At 42.9% G+C, this 12,498-nt stretch overlaps 1 protein-coding gene across 5 annotated transcripts in view; it reads right to left on the bottom strand.

Moving 5' to 3' along the window:
* The window catches only part of baiap2b (BAR/IMD domain containing adaptor protein 2b), a 158,717-nt gene that overhangs the window by 37,900 nt on the left and 108,319 nt on the right, over positions 1-12,498 (bottom strand). The window lies entirely within an intron of this gene.

The following is a 12,498-nucleotide window of genomic DNA, read 5'->3' as shown; positions in this document are numbered from 1 at the left end:
CACTAATTCCCCAGTGGTACACAATGGAGCACTAATTCCCTAGTGGTACACAATGGAGCACTAATTCCCCAGTGGTACACAATGGAGCACTAATTCCCCAGTGGTACACAACGGAGAACTAATTCCCGAGTGGTACACAATGGAGCACTAACTCCCCAGTGGTACACAATGAAGCACTAATTCCAAAGTGGTACACAAAGGAGCACTAATTCCCCAGTTGTACACAATGGAGCACTAATTCCCCAGGGGTACACAATGGAGTACTAATTCCCCAGTGGTACACAATGGAGCACTAATTCCCCAGTGGTACACAATGGAGCACTAATTCTCTAGTGGTACACAATGGAGCACTAATTCCCCAGTGGTACACAATGGAGCACTAATTCCCTAGTGGTACACAATGGAGCACTAATTCCCCAGTGGTACACAATGGAGCACTAATTCCCCAGTGGTACACAATGGATCACTAATTCCCCAGTGGTACACAATGGAGCACTAATTCCCTAGTGGTACACAATGGAGCACTAATTCCCCAGTGGTACACAATGGAGCACTAATTCACCAGTGGTACACAATGGAGCACTAATTCCCCAGTGGTACACAATGGAGCACTAATTCCCTAGTGGTACACAATGGAGCACTAATTCCCCAGTGGTACACAACGGAAAACTAATTCCCGAGTGGTACACAATGGAGCACTAATTCCCCATGTGGTACACAATGGAGAACTAATTCCCCAGTGGTACACAATGGAGCACTAATTCCCCAGTGGTACACAATGGAGCACTAATTCCCTAGTGGTACACAATGGAGCACTAATTCCCCAGTGGTACACAATGGAGCACTAATTCCCCAGTGGTACACAATGGAGCACTAATTCACTAGTGGTACACAATGGAGCACTAATTCCCCAGTGGTACACAATGGAGCACTAATTCCCTAGTGGTACACAATGGAGCACTAATTCCCCAGTGGTACACAATGGAGCACTAATTCCCCAGTGGTACACAATGGAGCACTAATTCCCTAGTGGTACACAATGGAGCACTAATTCCCCATGTGGTACACAATGGAGAACTAATTCCCCAGTGGTACACAATGGAGCACTAATTCCCCAGTGGTACACAATGGAGCACTAATTCCCCAGTGGTACACAATGGAGCACTAATTCCCTAGTGGTACACAATGGAGCACTAATTCCCCATGTGGTACACAATGGAGAACTAATTCCCCAGTGGTACACAATGGAGCACTAATTCCCCAGTGGTACACAATGGAGCACTAATTCCCTAGTGGTACACAATGGAGCACTAATTCCCCAGTGGTACACAACGGAGAACTAATTCCCGAGTGGTACACAATGGAGCACTAACTCCCCAGTGTTACACAATGGAGCACTAATTCCATAGTGGTACACAATGGATCACTAATTCCCCAGTGGTACACAATGGAACACTAATTCATTAGTGATACACAATGGAGCACTAATTCCCCAGTGGTACACAATGGAGCACTAATTCCCTAGTGGTACACAATGGAGCACTAATTCCCTAGTGGTACACAACGGAGAACTAATTCCCTAGTGGTACACAACGGAGAACTAATTCCCCAGGGGTACACAATGGAGTACTAATTCCCCAGTGGTACACAATGGAGCACTAATTCCCCAGTGGTACACAATGGAGCACTAATTCTCTAGTGGTACACAATGGAGCACTAATTCCCCAGTGGTACACAATGGAGCACTAATTCCCTAGTGGTACACAATGGAGCACTAATTCCCCAGTGGTACACAATGGAGCACTAATTCCCCAGTGGTACACAATGGAGCACTAATTCCCCAGTGGTACACAATGGAGCACTAATTCCCTAGTGGTACACAATGGAGCACTAATTCCCCAGTGGTACACAATGGAGCACTAATTCACCAGTGGTACACAATGGAGCACTAATTCCCCAGTGGTACACAATGGAGCACTAATTCCCTAGTGGTACACAATGGAGCACTAATTCCCCAGTGGTACACAACGGAAAACTAATTCCCGAGTGGTACACAATGGAGCACTAATTCCCCATGTGGTACACAATGGAGAACTAATTCCCCAGTGGTACACAATGGAGCACTAATTCCCCAGTGGTACACAATGGAGCACTAATTCCCTAGTGGTACACAATGGAGCACTAATTCCCCAGTGGTACACAATGGAGCACTAATTCCCCAGTGGTACACAATGGAGCACTAATTCACTAGTGGTACACAATGGAGCACTAATTCCCCAGTGGTACACAATGGAGCACTAATTCCCTAGTGGTACACAATGGAGCACTAATTCCCCAGTGGTACACAATGGAGCACTAATTCCCCAGTGGTACACAATGGAGCACTAATTCCCTAGTGGTACACAATGGAGCACTAATTCCCCATGTGGTACACAATGGAGAACTAATTCCCCAGTGGTACACAATGGAGCACTAATTCCCCAGTGGTACACAATGGAGCACTAATTCCCCAGTGGTACACAATGGAGCACTAATTCCCTAGTGGTACACAATGGAGCACTAATTCCCCATGTGGTACACAATGGAGAACTAATTCCCCAGTGGTACACAATGGAGCACTAATTCCCCAGTGGTACACAATGGAGCACTAATTCCCTAGTGGTACACAATGGAGCACTAATTCCCCAGTGGTACACAACGGAGAACTAATTCCCGAGTGGTACACAATGGAGCACTAATTCCCCAGTGGTACACAATGGAGCACTAATTCCCCAGTGGTACACAATGGAGCACTAATTCCCTAGTGGTACACAATGGAGAACTAATTCCCCAGTGGTACACAATGGAGCACTAATTCCCCAGTGGTACACAATGGAGCACTAATTCCCCAGTGGTACACAATGGAGCACTAATTCCCTAGTGGTACACAATGGAGCACTAATTCCCCATGTGGTACACAATGGAGAACTAATTCCCCAGTGGTACACAATGGAGCACTAATTCCCCAGTGGTACACAATGGAGCACTAATTCCCTAGTGGTACACAATGGAGCACTAATTCCCCAGTGGTACACAACGGAGAACTAATTCCCGAGTGGTACACAATGGAGCACTAACTCCCCAGTGTTACACAATGGAGCACTAATTCCATAGTGGTACACAATGGATCACTAATTCCCCAGTGGTACACAATGGAACACTAATTCATTAGTGATACACAATGGAGCACTAATTCCCCAGTGGTACACAATGGAGCACTAATTCCCTAGTGGTACACAATGGAGCACTAATTCCCTAGTGGTACACAACGGAGAACTAATTCCCTAGTGGTACACAATGGAGCACTAACTCCCCAGTTGTACACAATGGAGCACTAATTCCCTAGTGGTACACAATGGAGCACTAATTCCCTGCCTGATTAGAACAAAATGGCCAATACATTAAAGTCATTAGTCATTAAAGCAATAAGGCCTGAGGGAGTGTGGTATATGGCCTATATAACACGGAAAAGGGCTGTTCTTACCCATGACGCAATGTGGCGTGCCTGGATACACCCCATAGCCCTGGTAAATTGGCAATATTTCACAAACCCTAGAGGTGCCTTATTGCTATTATAAACTGGTTACCAACGTAATTGGAGAGGTAAAAATAAATGTTTTGTCATACCGGTGGTATATGATCTGAAATACCACGACTTTCAGTCAATCAGCATTCAAGGCTCGAATCACTTAGTTTATAATGTAGCATTAGTCGCTAATGATGTTAATGACACAGAGCCCAGCCTAAGACAAGAACAAATTGAGTTCATCCTTTGTTACCATAGAGGTACAATTAGACCCGTCCTGAAAACGTTGTTATCCACACAGTAGTCATCAACAACCAGACAAAGGCATAACAACAAAAACCTTGTTGAATACTTGACTAAAATCTTCCACAAAAACACTTGTGGGGCTTGATCCTCTAAGTTCACATCAGGGAGACACAAACACGGCCACACATAAACGCACGCGCATCATATACACACAAACACGCACACATACACAGGGGTCGCAGATAGAAATGTCAGCCCCATTACAGAACTCATTAAGGCAATGTGAGCAGGTGTTTACTGAAAATTCACAGCTTCCCATTTACCACTCCCCACACTGCTACCCTGGAGCTTTCTGTTTCCCTTTCATCTCTCTGTCCCTCCCCGTCTCCCTCCGCCCCTCAGAATGATGCACTGTCAGAGATGCTGTATGATACCTGCATGAAGATACTATCCACTTCAAAGTGTTTCTTCTCTGAGAATGTTACACAATATTATTCCTCCCTCTCACATTGTTACACAATAGGATCCATTCTTCCCACATTGTTACACAATAGGATCCATCCCTCCCACATTGTTACACAATAGGATCCATTCTTCCCACATTGTTACACAATAGGATCCATCCCTCCCACATTGTTACACAATAGGATCCATTCTTCCCACATTGTTACACAATAGGATCCATCCCTCCCACATTGTTACACAATAGGATGCCTCCCTCCCACATTGTTACACAATAGGATCCATCCCTCCCACATTGTTACACAATAGGATCCATCCCTCCCACATTGTTACACAATAGGATGCCTCCCTCCCTTCTCACCATAGTTGAACCATCAGCGATGACATGACTACACAGTGTGACTGTGGCCTCCGCTTTCGGTAACGAGCCTAATGACTCAGAGATGATTAAGAAGAGGTGACAAACACACAGACGCCCAGCCGTTCCTTTATTCTCTCTCATCTGTGTGTATGTAGACTGATTACAGAGAAAGGAAAAACACTTTAGGAGTTTAATTAGCTTTCAGTGCAGCAGGTTGATGGAACGACAAAGGGGATGATATTATTTTCAATTAAAATGGGGTTCTTTTCATCTGCGCCGTTAGGGGTGGGTTTCAGAGGCTGCATCCCCAAAGGCCTTTGGCCCACCTTTTTTTGATGGTTGAAAAAAACATGCGCTGATGTGCTTTAGGACCATGCAGATGCCTCGGAACAGGCGGGCAGGCTGTTTTTATTCTGCAGCGGTTTCTAAAGCCAGTGTGGCATGTTGAATTTGTTTTCTTCCTTTGAATTTGGCTCTAGCATGTGAACGGTTTGGGCCATTAGCTATTATGACCCCCAAATGAAAGTTAAGACTCTCAGTAACATATATGTGCCTTCCCCTCCCCTCTACAACGTTTACAAGTTACACAAGACTCATTAAAAGGGACTTTGACAAAAAATAGCACAGAATGGCTGGGGGAAAGGAATTGAATGCAATTGTGATATTTTTGCTATGAATTTGGCTCCCGCCTTGGAACAGTTTGGGCTATTAGCAAATATTGTATACCCTCTCTCTCCTTAGGCCTCACACCCCCGTATCTGAGATACCTACTGCAGCCCTCATCCTCCACATACAACACCCGTTCTGCCAGTCACATTCTGTTAAAGGTCTCCAAAGCACATACATCCCTGGGTCGCTCCTCTTTTCAGTTCGCTGCAGCTAGTGACTGGAACGGGCTGCAAAAACACTCAAACTGGAGTCATCTCCATCTCTTCATTCAAAGACTCAATCATGGACACTTACTGACAGTTGTGGCTGCTTTGCGTGATATATTGTTGTCTCTACCTTCTTGCCCTTGTGCTGTTGTCTGTGTCCAATAATGTTTGCACCAGGTTTTGTGCTGCTACCATATTGTGCTGCTACCATGCTGTGTTGTTGTCTTAGGTCTCTCTTTATGTAGTGTTGTGGTGTATCTCTTGTCGTCATGTGTGTTTTGTCCTCTATTTCTATTACATTTTTAATCCCAACCCCCGTCCCCGCAGGAGGCCTTTTGCCTTTTGGAAGGCTGTCATTGTATTTTATTTATTTATTTAACCTTTATTTAACTAGACAAGTCAGCTAAGAACAAATTCTTATTTACAATGATGGCAAACCCGGACAACGCTGGGCCAAACCGCCCTATGGGACTCTCAATCACGACCGGTTGTGATACAGCCTGGATTCAAACCACGGTGTCTATAGGGAGACCACTAGCACTGAGATGCAGTGAGCTCACTCTCGCCAAATTCTGTCTAGAATAAGTCCAATGCGTTTCTATGGGCATAATATGCAGACTTAAGTTTGTCGCCTGCATTCCCGCATGTGGGTCAATGACACCCATTGTTAGGGTAGAGATGTGAGCATCTCGTCATTATACTGTATACAGATCTCTGGTTTCAGCCTCTCGCGAATTGGAAAGGAAAGTTGGTGGGTGTACAGTGCTCTGTTAGATTGCTGGCTTCCCCTAAAGTAAATCCATGCTTTGTCCAAATTATATAATTACCCATCTAAATAAAAACATTCAAAATACTTCACCAGAGAGCATGACTTAGCCACAGAAGATCATTAGCCTCTTAAAAACATACAGTTGTTTCAAATCACAAGTGTGTAGGCCTACGCCTATTTGGGAAGCCCACAATTTGGGTAGTGTTCGTGGCAATAGGTCTAGCTGATTGAGTTGTGGCTGTCAGTGAAAAGCTTCTAAAATATATGTGTTAAGATAATGTGTCTTGAGTATAATTTCAAATGTTGCAACAAGAAGATAGGAAGGGGTGTGTGGCGAAGCCATGGCCTGTCTCGCTCCCGAATGCATGCACTCAGTTCTCCAGAATGAACTCAGCTGGCTCCCGACAATTCTTGCAGTTTCAACTGTTCTGCCTTATTATTATTCGACCATGCTGGTCATTTATGAACATTTGAACATCCTGGCCATGTTCTGTTATAATCTCCACCCGGCACAGACAGAAGAGGACTGGCCACCCCACATAGCCTGGTTCCTCTCTAGGTTTCTTCCTAGGTTTTGGCCTTTCTAGGGAGTTTTCCTAGCCACCGTGCTTCTACACCTGCATTGCTTGCTGTTTGGGGTTTTAGGCTGGGTTTCTGTACAGCACTTTGAGATATCAGCTGATGTACGAAGGGCTATATAAATACATTTGATTTGATTTGATTTTATATTTTCTACTGTTTTTATTTGTCGGGTTTAGGCCTATGTATTTTACTTAGTTGACAATGGAAGTTATAGACCTACAGCTACCTCTCTGAGTTCTATGTGCTCATTTCTTTATCTGCCATTGGACCACAGTGTATCAATGTGTCCATATGGCAGAGGCTGGTGCTCTCGCCTTAGTTGAATTCAATTTTTATGATTAACCACGTGATAATTTGGGCTCCCGCGTGGCACAGTGGTCTAAGGCACGGCATCTCAGTGCTAGAGGCGTCACTACAGACCCTGGTTCGATTCCAGGCTGTATCACAACCGGTCGTGATTGGGAGTCCCATGGGGTGGCACACAATTGGCCCAACGTCATTAGGGTTTGGCCGGGGTAGGCCGTCATTGTAAGTAAGAATTTGTTCTTCACTGACTTGCCTAATTAATTAAAGGAAAAATTGTGATTTTGAGAAACAAAAAAAATCATCATAACTGTCACGCAGATCGCTAGAAATGGTAGGCTAAATTGCAAGCTTCCCAAACTCACGAACTGCCTATGTTCTTTACTATAACATGCATTGAAAAAAATCTGTTCTCTCCTGTTGCAACAAGCATCTCTCTCTCTCTCACCTGTCACACGTTTCTGATGTGTGATGTACAGTGTACAGTATGTACGCTGTGTCGTCGATGAAAACACCATCTGGGAAACACATCTGTGCATCAGCCACAGGGTGGAGCTACTGAGTCAGTGACACCACAGATATCACACCCACATCTATCAAAGAGAAGTACCTGGTACCCACACACGCTGTGAAAAAGAACAGAAATTCGACAGGGAAGGATCAGGCATTTTCTGATGCCTCCATATATGGCAACCCTGCTGTGACTGGGGACTTAAATAGACTTTAGCACAGGTATCCCAGGACAAATGACATGGACACAAAAAGAGGTGGAATACAAAAAAAATAAACAGAGATGAAAAACTGCAGGAGAAGATGGGGGGGTGGATGTGGGGGTTGCTATATGTATCACGGAGAGAGAGGAGAATGATAACACGATAGAATGCTAAAGCACACAGATTATTATTATCGCGGTGTGGTGCTAAAGGCTTAGGGTGCTTCAGACAGCAGAGAGAGAGAGAGAGAGAGGGAGAGAGAGAGAGAGACAGAGATAAAGAGAGAGAGAGAGAGAGAAAGAGAGAGAGATAAAGAGAGAGAAAGATAAAGTGAGAGAAATGGGGACACAGAGAGCTAGATAGAGAGATTGAGATAGAGAGATAGAAGTTGAGGTTGAGAATAGATAGAGATAACAGAGTGTGTTGGATGTGTATGGGGATTATCGAACGTAAACTACTGAGATAGTAGGGGATGGGGAGAGGAGGTAGGGGAGGTAGAAAAAAATAGGTATACAGTGCATTCAGAAAGTATTTAGACCCCTTGACTTTTTCCACATTTTCTTACGTTAAAGCCTTATTCTAAAATTGCTGAACTTTTCCCCCCTCACCAATCTACACAAAATACCCCAGAATGACAAAACAAAAACAGGTTTTTAGAAATGTTAGCAAATTTAACTGAAATATTACATTTACATAAGTATTCAGACCCTTTACTCAGTACTTTGTTGAAGCACCTTTGGCAGTGATTACAGCCTCTAGTCTCCTTGGGTAGGACACTACGTAAGCTTGGCACACCTGTTTTTGGGGAGTTTCTGCCAATATTCTCTGCAGATCCACCCAAGCTCTGTCAGGTTGGATAGAGAGCGTCGCTGCACAGCTATTTTCAGATCTCCAGAGATGTTTGATCGGGTTCAAGTCTGGGCTCTGCCTGAGCCACTCAAGTACATTCAGAGACTTGTCCCAAAGCCACTCCTACATTGTCTTGTTGGGAGTGTGCTTTGGGTCGTTGTCATGTTGAAAGGTGAACCTTCTCCCCAGTCTGAGGTCCTGAGTGCTCTGGAGCAGGTTTTCATCAAGGATCTCACTGCTCCGTTCATCTTTCCCTTGATCCTGACTAGTCTCCCAATCCTTGCTGCTGAAAAACATCCCCACAGCATGATGCTGCCACCAACATGCTTCACCATAGGGATGGTGCCAGTTTTCCTCCAGACGTGACGCTTGGCATTCAGGCCAAAGAGTTCAATCTTGGTTTCATCAGACCAGAGAATCTTGTTTCTTATGGTCTGAGAGTCTTTTAGGTGTCTTTTGGCAAACTCCAAGCAAGCTGTCATGTGCCTTTAACTGAGGAGTGGATTCCGTCTGACCACTCTACCATAAAGGCCTAATTGGTGGAATGCTGCAGAGATTGTTTTCCTTCTAAGGTTCTCCCATCTCCAAAGAGGAACTCTGGAGCTCTGTCAGAGTGACTTTCTCCCCCTGATTGGTCAGTTTGGCTGTATGATGGAGGCCACTGTGTTCTCGGGGACCATCAGTGCTGCATAAATGTTTTGGTACCCTTCCCCAGATCTGTGCCTCGAGGCAATCCTGTCTCGGAGCTCTACGGACTCCTTTGACCTCATAGCTTGGTTTTTGCTCTCACATGCACTGTCAAAATCAAATCAAATTTCAAATCAAATTTTTAAATCAAATCTAACTTTATTGGTCACACACATTTTTATCAGATGTTATTGCAGGTGTAGTGAAATGCTTGTGTTCCTAGCTCCAACAGTGCAGTAATATCTAACAATTCACAACAATAGACAAATCTAAAAGTGAAATAATGGAATTAAGAAATACAGAAATATTAGGACGAGCAATGTCGGAGTGGTACTGACTAAAATAAAGTAGAATATTATACAGTGTATACCGTACATATGAGATGAGTAAAGCAGTATGTAAACATTATTAAAGTGACTAGTGTTCCATTATTAAAGTGACCAGTGATTCCATGTCTATAGGGCAGCAGCCTCTAAGCGTCAGGGTTGAGTAACTGGGTGGTAGCTGGCTAGTGATGGCTATTTAACTTCTTATGGCTGGGGGCAGTATTGAGTAGCTTGGATGAATAAGGTGCCCAGAGGTGCCCAGAGTAAACTTCCTGCTCCTCAGTCCCAGTTGCTAATATATGCATATTATTAGTATATTTGGATATAAAACACTCTGAAGTTTCTAAAACCATTTGAATGATATCTGTGAGTATAACAGAACGCATATGGCAGGCAAAAACCTGAGAAAAAATCCACCCGAAATGGAAATCTGAGGTTGGTCGATTTTCAACTCAGCCCCTATTGAAGATACAGTGGGATATTGGTAATCTTGCACTTCCTAAGGCTTCCACTAGATGTCAACCGTCTCTAGAAACTTGTTTGAGGCTTCTATTGTGAAGGGGGGCTGAATGAGAAGGGAATGAGTCAGAGGTCTGCCAGCAGCCATGAGTTGGTCACACGCATTCACATGAGAGGTAGCTCCCGTTCCTTTGCTTTTCTGAAGACAAAGGAATTCTCCAGTTGGAACATTATTGAAGTTTTATGTTAAAAACATCCTAAAGATTGATTCTATACATCGTTTGACATGTTTCTACGGACTGTAACAGAACTTTTTGACATTTTGTCTGCAACTAGTGAACGCGCTTCATGGGTTTTGATTTGTTTACCAAAAACGCTAACAAAAGTAGCTATTTGGACATAAATGATGGACATTATCGAACAAATCAAACATTTATTGTGGAACTGGGATTCCTGGGAGGGCATTCTGATGAAGATCATCAAAGGTAAGTGAATATTTATAATGTAATTTCTGACTTCTGGTGACTGCACAATATGACGGATATCTTTTTGGCTTGTTGGTCTCTGAGCGCCGTACTCAGACTATTGCATGGTTTGCTTTTTCCGTAAAGCTTTTTGAAATCTGACACAGCGGTTGCATTAAGGAGAGCTTTATCTATATTTCCATGTATAACACTTGTATTTTCATCAACATTTATAATGAGTATAAATATGAACTTTATCGAACAAAACATATTGTGTAACATGAAGTCCTATGAGTGTCATCTGATGAAGATCATCAAAGGTTAGTGATTAATTCTATCTCTATTTCTGATTTTTGTAACTCCACTGTTTGGCTAGAAAAATGGCTGTGTTTTTCTGTGATATGGCGCTGAACTAACAATCGTTTGTGGTGCTTTCGCTGTAAAGTCTATTTGAAATCGGACACTGTGGTGGGATTAACAACAAGATTACCTTTAAAATGATATAAAATACTTGTATGTTTGAGGAATTGTAATTATGAGATTTCTGTTGTTTTGAATTTGGCGCCCTGCACTTTCACTGGCTGTTCTCATATCGTTCCTGTTAATGGGATCTCAGCCCTAAGAAGTTTTAACAGTCTGATGTCCTTGAGATAGAAGCTGTTTTTCAGTCTCTCGGTCCCATCTTTGATGCACCTGTACTGACCTCGTCTTCTGGATGATACCGGGGTGAGCAGGCCATGGCTCGGGTGGTTGATATCCTTGATGATGTTTTTGGCCTTCCTGTGACATCGGGTGCTGTAGGAAGGCCAAAAAGATAATTGAGGACATCAACCACCTGAGGCACGGCCTGGTCACCCTATATAGACAGGTCTATGCCTTTCCAAATCATGTCCAATACATTTAATTACCACAGGTGGACGCCAATCAAGTAGAAACATCTCAAGGATGATCAGTGGAAACAGGACGCACCTGAGCTCAATTTCGAGTCTCATAGCAAAGGGTCTGAATACTTACATGTATGTAAATAAGGTATATACATTTTTTTTTACTGAAAACATGTTTTCAGATTGTCATTTGGGGTTATTGTGTGTAGATTGCTGATGAAGGAAATGTATTTAATCCATTTTAGAATAAGGCTGTAATGTAACAAAATGTGGAAAAAGTCAAGGGGTCTGAATACTGTCCAAAGGTATATAGGTGTATATACACTATTTACTACTTTATTTATGCTATAATGTATTATACTATATTATTATTTATATTACTATTATTGACAAGCTCTGCAACATCCAACCAACAGACATGATAGACATGACATGTTACTACTATCACAGCATTTTCGTCCGATATTGTTATCAGGCAAACTATTTCTGCCGAGAAAATACCGTGCGAATACCTGTAGCATGTTGTGGAAAATCATACTGAGAGAGACTTTGTAATTTCTTATATTATTTGTTAAGTGTTAATTGTTAAATATCAAACAAATCAGGTAAAGACATATTTTTTTCTCTCACCAGCATCAAGAGGCTACAGCCTATTGCATGTTGAGCACCTGCACATTATTATGTCACCAACTACATACCCCCAATACAGCTTATATAAACAATACAAAAAAAATATCCGAAATAGTACAGGCCATACATTAGATGCTTGATATAGTCCGACAGTACATTAAAGTACATGTTCTCTACTTGCTGTTCAGTTTATGATAGCAGTATTTTATCTTTTATCTGCCAAGTACGGCTTAAATGTCATGTAATATAATTGTATCTGAATAATTAAAGTACTATTAATACATTTAGCATTTGGTGGGGGTCTCCATGTTGTGATCTCTCTC

This window comes from Oncorhynchus mykiss, chromosome 23 (genome assembly GCF_057628025.1).
Source record: "Oncorhynchus mykiss isolate SJ-2025 chromosome 23, ASM5762802v1, whole genome shotgun sequence".
Classification (NCBI taxonomy): Eukaryota; Metazoa; Chordata; class Actinopteri; order Salmoniformes; family Salmonidae; genus Oncorhynchus; species Oncorhynchus mykiss.
Note: the sequence above shows the minus strand (reverse complement) of the source record. Positions and strands in the feature narration are given on the sequence as shown.